The following is a 6,345-nucleotide window of genomic DNA, read 5'->3' as shown; positions in this document are numbered from 1 at the left end:
GCATTCACAAATCTTGCACCCAGAGAGAAAGAGAGGGAGGGAAAGAAGTCTGCATATGTTAATTGATAACATAGAGATGAATTGAAAAAAAATAATAACTCCAAGGCTCTAAATGACATTGAAATCCTCTGCTCTCTTTTGGTATCAATGAATCAAAGAAATGAAAGTATAGATTAAGGAGGAGGAGGAAAGGATGGGCGAAAATAGAACCAGGCCAAATGAAAAAACATTTACAGGAGAAAAAGACAGAAATATAGGGGTGCATCTGCTGTTTGGTTGGGAGTTGCAGTTCTTTCTCTTGGATACCTGGCTCCTAATTTACTGCTGCAGTTTCTAACTACCAGCCCAAGCTCTGACACAAGGAGCCGACCATACTTGAGAACAAAGCAAAAATAATCTTTTTATAAACCACTTTATATCATATACCATTATAAATCAATGTATATGTGTTTACATTTATAATACTTACCATATGCTAATCACCATATATTTAATCTTTTAAAGTCAGCTAAGTGGGCAAACAGTGCAAATATTACTTCATTTACACTTAAACTGTACAAGCTGTGAAATAATTTGAATATATGCAAAATATTTTGCAGCTAAACTTTATGCTTATAAATAAAGTAATGTGCGCACTATCTATTTGCTTAGTTAACATTTAAGCATTGAATTATGGGTGGTTAGCATATGATATGTACTGCAAATTATAATATATATATAGATTTATTTCTTTTTTATTAAAGAAAAGCTCTCACTAATTGTAATAGCATATGATTTATACTACCCATTGAGCTCCTCAACAATTATCAATGTCTCTCTATGTGAGGTAGCTGCTTGTGTCTGATAAGTAACAAATCAGAAGCGCAACCCCAAGCTTTGAGCCATAAGAGAGCCTGAAAACCCTGAATCTAAGGTGCTGTTTGGCTGCTCTGTCAGGTGCAGCCCTGCTCTCTGTGATGGTGGGTCTTTGGCTTTCGTGGTTTAAAGAGAAATGGTGCTTATTTCCAAAACATGCTTTTACACTCTCCTGGGTGATTGGAGCATAGATTTAAGGCTTCAATAAAAAAAGTATATAGGACCTGTGATGCTCTTGAGATTGTGGTTATGCACTACACTACTGTCTCCAACTATGGCTTCCCTGTTATTGGGGCAAGGTAGATTTTTACACAGTACCAAGCAAAACCTATTGGCTGCAGCAGTGCATCTTCATGGTGTTAGGCCTGAAGTGACCTAGGGGAGTGCACCACTCCCTATAGCTATACCCCTGGCTCCAATCATCCAAGAAACTGTAAAAATGCACTGGGCACATGAGCCTTATTTCTCTCCATCAACTCAGAGCCAGAAAGCCCATCTTTGACATCCCTGGAGCCAAAAGGCTCCCATCCAACACCAGGATTGGGAACAAACTCCCACCTTGTTACATCACATACATAGCCATGTAACATGTGGAAGAAGTGAACAGAAAACTCAAATGCCATTAGGGGTAGTATAAATCATATACCACTAAAATTAGGGAGACCATTTAAAAAACAAAACAAAAAAAAAACAAATTTGCTCAAGGGATCAAGTATGTCCAAGGGTCCCACTAGCATCGGTGAAGGGGGACCTGAAGGTTCAGTTTTTTCCCTTCAATGGGGGCCATTTGGCTTTGAGGGGATGGGGAGAAATGGGGCCTATGCCCCCAGTGCTTGTTCTACAATCACATGTGAATACAACCTGCTGCTGCACTCATCTGCTTACACTTTTGCATTTAGAAACACTTCATATCATTCATTAAACAACTGATAAGAAGAGGACTGACCTTTTGGTGTCTCCATGTCTTGTCTCCATTTATCTGCCTCTATTTAGGCCTAATTCCGGGACTAAAGTCAAAGTCCCTGTAAAGTGGATGTATTTGCAGAGGATTGGTTAATTAAATAATGAATATATTCTATTGTTTGTGTCAAGACTATCCAACCCCTAAGACACTTTTGCAATGCCATTTAGAAATTGATTATCAGGTCTCCTGTTTTTACTTTTTCGCACCATTGCGGGGGTAACCACATGGATACAACTGTTGGAGCCATGAATTGCTATCCATTACTTCTGACAAATTGGGTATTTGTTACATTTCTATACTGAGGCAAAATTTGCTAGAGTAGTTCACATTATCTATTCAGAAAATTTCTGTCATCTTTTGAAAATATATTTTAGGTTTGCAATGCTTGAATTTTCCTCATTGTTTAACTTGGGACCAGCTGGAGGCATTCATTTTCTCCATTTGCAAGAACGAGCAGTGATATGATGCATCTCGAGGTGTTTGTCTCCCTCAAGTAAGCTTCTCCGAGGAAGTGCAATGGTTATAAGCAGCAGTAGATTGTGACATCATAGAAGAATGTTGTTATAGTGGCAGAATCTGCTAGCTGACTGTTTATATTCTATTGCCATGGTGACTGCATGGCAGCCACTCCTGAACATTCCGTGGACAGTATGAATATTCCGTAGAGTTCTGAACATTCCGTGGACAGTGTGAACATTCCATAAACACTGTTAACATTCCAATTAAGGTCTTAGACTATCTGATTAACTGCTGAGACAAGAAATGAAGAAAGGAAGGCTGCCAGTTGGCATGTGGGTGTGGCAGACGCTTGCAGGAGGCAGTGCATTCACAAATCATGCACCCAGAGAGAAAGAGAGGGAGGGAAAGAAGTCTGCATATGTTAATTGATAACATAGAGATGAATTGAAAAAAAATAATAACTCCAAGGCTCTAAATGACATTGAAATCCTCTGCTCTCTTTTGGTAACAATGAATCAAAGAAATGAAAGTGTAGATTAAGGAGGAGGAGGAAAGGATGGGCGAAAATAGAACCAGGCCAAATGAAAAAACATTTACAGGAGAAAAAGACAGAAATATAGGGGTGCATCTGCTGTTTGGTTGGGAGTTGCAGTTCTGTCTCTTGGATACCTGGCTCCTAATTTACTGCTGCAGTTTCTAACTACCAGCCCAAGCTCTGACACAAGGAGCCGACCATACTTGAGAACAAAGCAAAAATAATCTTTTTATAAACCACTTTATATCATATACCATTATAAATCAATGTATATGTGTTTACATTTATAATACTTACCATATGCTAATCACCATATATTTAATCTTTTAAAGTCAGCTAAGTGGGCAAACAGTGCAAATATTACTTCATTTACACTTAAACTGTACAAGCTGTGAAATAATTTGAATATATGCAAAATATTTTGCAGCTAAACTTTATGCTTATAAATAAAGTAATGTGCGCACTATCTATTTGCTTAGTTAACATTTAAGCATTGAATTATGGGTGGTTAGCATATGATATGTACTGCAAATTATAATATATATATAGATTTATTTCTTTTTTATTAAAGAAAAGCTCTCACTAATTGTAATAGCATATGATTTATACTACCCATTGAGCTCCTCAACAATTATCAATGTCTCTCTATGTGAGGTAGCTGCTTGTGTCTGATAAGTAACAAATCAGAAGCGCAACCCCAAGCTTTGAGCCATAAGAGAGCCTGAAAACCCTGAATCTAAGGTGCTGTTTGGCTGCTCTGTCAGGTGCAGCCCTGCTCTCTGTGATGGTGGGTCTTTGGCTTTCGTGGTTTAAAGAGAAATGGTGCTTATTTCCAAAACATGCTTTTACACTCTCCTGGGTGATTGGAGCATAGATTTAAGGCTTCAATAAAAAAAGTATATAGGACCTGTGATGCTCTTGAGATTGTGGTTATGCACTACACTACTGTCTCCAACTATGGCTTCCCTGTTATTGGGGCAAGGTAGATTTTTACACAGTACCAAGCAAAACCTATTGTCTGCAGCAGTGCATCTTCATGGTGTTAGGCCTGAAGTGACCTAGGGGAGTGCACCACTCCCTATAGCTATACCCCTGGCTCCAATCATCCAAGAAACTGTAAAAATGCACTGGGCACATGAGCCTTATTTCTCTCCATCAACTCAGAGCCAGAAAGCCCATCTTTGACATCCCTGGAGCCAAAAGGCTCCCATCCAACACCAGGATTGGGAACAAACTCCCACCTTGTTACATCACATACATAGCCATGTAACATGTGGAAGAAGTGAACAGAAAACTCAAATGCCATTAGGGGTAGTATAAATCATATACCACTAAAATTAGGGAGACCATTTAAAAAACAAAAAAAAACAAAAACAAATTTGCTCAAGGGATCAAGTATGTCCAAGGGTCCCACTAGCATCGGTGAAGGGGGACCTGAAGATTCAGTTTTTTCCCTTCAATGGGGGCCATTTGGCTTTGAGGGGATGGGGAGAAATGGGGCCTATGCCCCCAGTGCTTGTTCTACAATCACATGTGAATACAACCTGCTGCTGCACTCATCTGCTTACACTTTTGCATTTAGAAACACTTCATATCATTCATTAAACAACTGATAAGAAGAGGACTGACCTTTTGGTGTCTCCATGTCTTGTCTCCATTTATCTGCCTCTATTTAGGCCTAATTCCGGGACTAAAGTCAAAGTCCCTGTAAAGTGGATGTATTTGCAGAGGATTGGTTAAATAAATAATGAATATATTCTATTGTTTGTGTCAAGACTATCCAACCCCTAAGACACTTTTGCAATGCCATTTAGAAATTGATTATCAGGTCTCCTGTTTTTACTTTTTCGCACCATTGCGGGGGTAACCACATGGATACAACTGTTGGAGCCATGAATTGCTATCCATTACTTCTGACAAATTGGGTATTTGTTACATTTCTATACTGAGGCAAAATTTGCTAGAGTAGTTCACATTATCTATTCAGAAAATTTCTGTCATCTTTTGAAAATATATTTTAGGTTTGCAATGCTTGAATTTTCCTCATTGTTTAACTTGGGACCAGCTGGAGGCATTCATTTTCTCCATTTGCTAGAACGAGCAGTGATATGATGCATCTCGAGGTGTTTGTCTCCCTCAAGTAAGCTTCTCCGAGGAAGTGCAATGGTTATAAGCAGCAGTAGATTGTGACATCATAGAAGAATGTTGTTATAGTGGCAGAATCTGCTAGCTGACTGTTTACATTCTATTGCCATGGTGACTGCATGGCAGCCACTCCTGAACATTCCGTGGACAGTATGAATATTCCGTAGAGTTCTGAACATTCCGTGGACAGTGTGAACATTCCATAAACACTGTTAACATTCCAATTAAGGTCTTAGACTATCTGATTAACTGCTGAGACAAGAAATGAAGAAAGGAAGGCTGCCAGTTGGCTTGTGGGTGTGGCAGACGCTTGCAGGAGGCAGTGCATTCACAAATCTTGCACCCAGAGAGAAAGAGAGGGAGGGAAAGAAGTCTGCATATGTTAATTGATAACATAGAGATGAATTGAAAAAAAATAATAACTCCAAGGCTCTAAATGACATTGAAATCCTCTGCTCTCTTTTGGTATCAATGAATCAAAGAAATGAAAGTATAGATTAAGGAGGAGGAGGAAAGGATGGGCGAAAATAGAACCAGGCCAAATGAAAAAACATTTACAGGAGAAAAAGACAGAAATATAGGGGTGCATCTGCTGTTTGGTTGGGAGTTGCAGTTCTTTCTCTTGGATACCTGGCTCCTAATTTACTGCTGCAGTTTCTAACTACCAGCCCAAGCTCTGACACAAGGAGCCGACCATACTTGAGAACAAAGCAAAAATAATCTTTTTATAAACCACTTTATATCATATACCATTATAAATCAATGTATATGTGTTTACATTTATAATACTTACCATATGCTAATCACCATATATTTAATCTTTTAAAGTCAGCTAAGTGGGCAAACAGTGCAAATATTACTTCATTTACACTTAAACTGTACAAGCTGTGAAATAATTTGAATATATGCAAAATATTTTGCAGCTAAACTTTATGCTTATAAATAAAGTAATGTGCGCACTATCTATTTGCTTAGTTAACATTTAAGCATTGAATTATGGGTGGTTAGCATATGATATGTACTGCAAATTATAATATATATATAGATTTATTTCTTTTTTATTAAAGAAAAGCTCTCACTAATTGTAATAGCATATGATTTATACTACCCATTGAGCTCCTCAACAATTATCAATGTCTCTCTATGTGAGGTAGCTGCTTGTGTCTGATAAGTAACAAATCAGAAGCGCAACCCCAAGCTTTGAGCCATAAGAGAGCCTGAAAACCCTGAATCTAAGGTGCTGTTTGGCTGCTCTGTCAGGTGCAGCCCTGCTCTCTGTGATGGTGGGTCTTTGGCTTTCGTGGTTTAAAGAGAAATGGTGCTTATTTCCAAAACATGCTTTTACACTCTCCTGGGTGATTGGAGCATAGATTTAAGGCTTCAATAA

This window comes from Taudactylus pleione, unplaced genomic scaffold, assembly GCF_031769625.1.
Source record: "Taudactylus pleione unplaced genomic scaffold, aTauple2 ptg001271l, whole genome shotgun sequence".
NCBI lineage: Eukaryota > Metazoa > Chordata > Amphibia > Anura > Myobatrachidae > Taudactylus > Taudactylus pleione.
Note: the sequence above shows the minus strand (reverse complement) of the source record.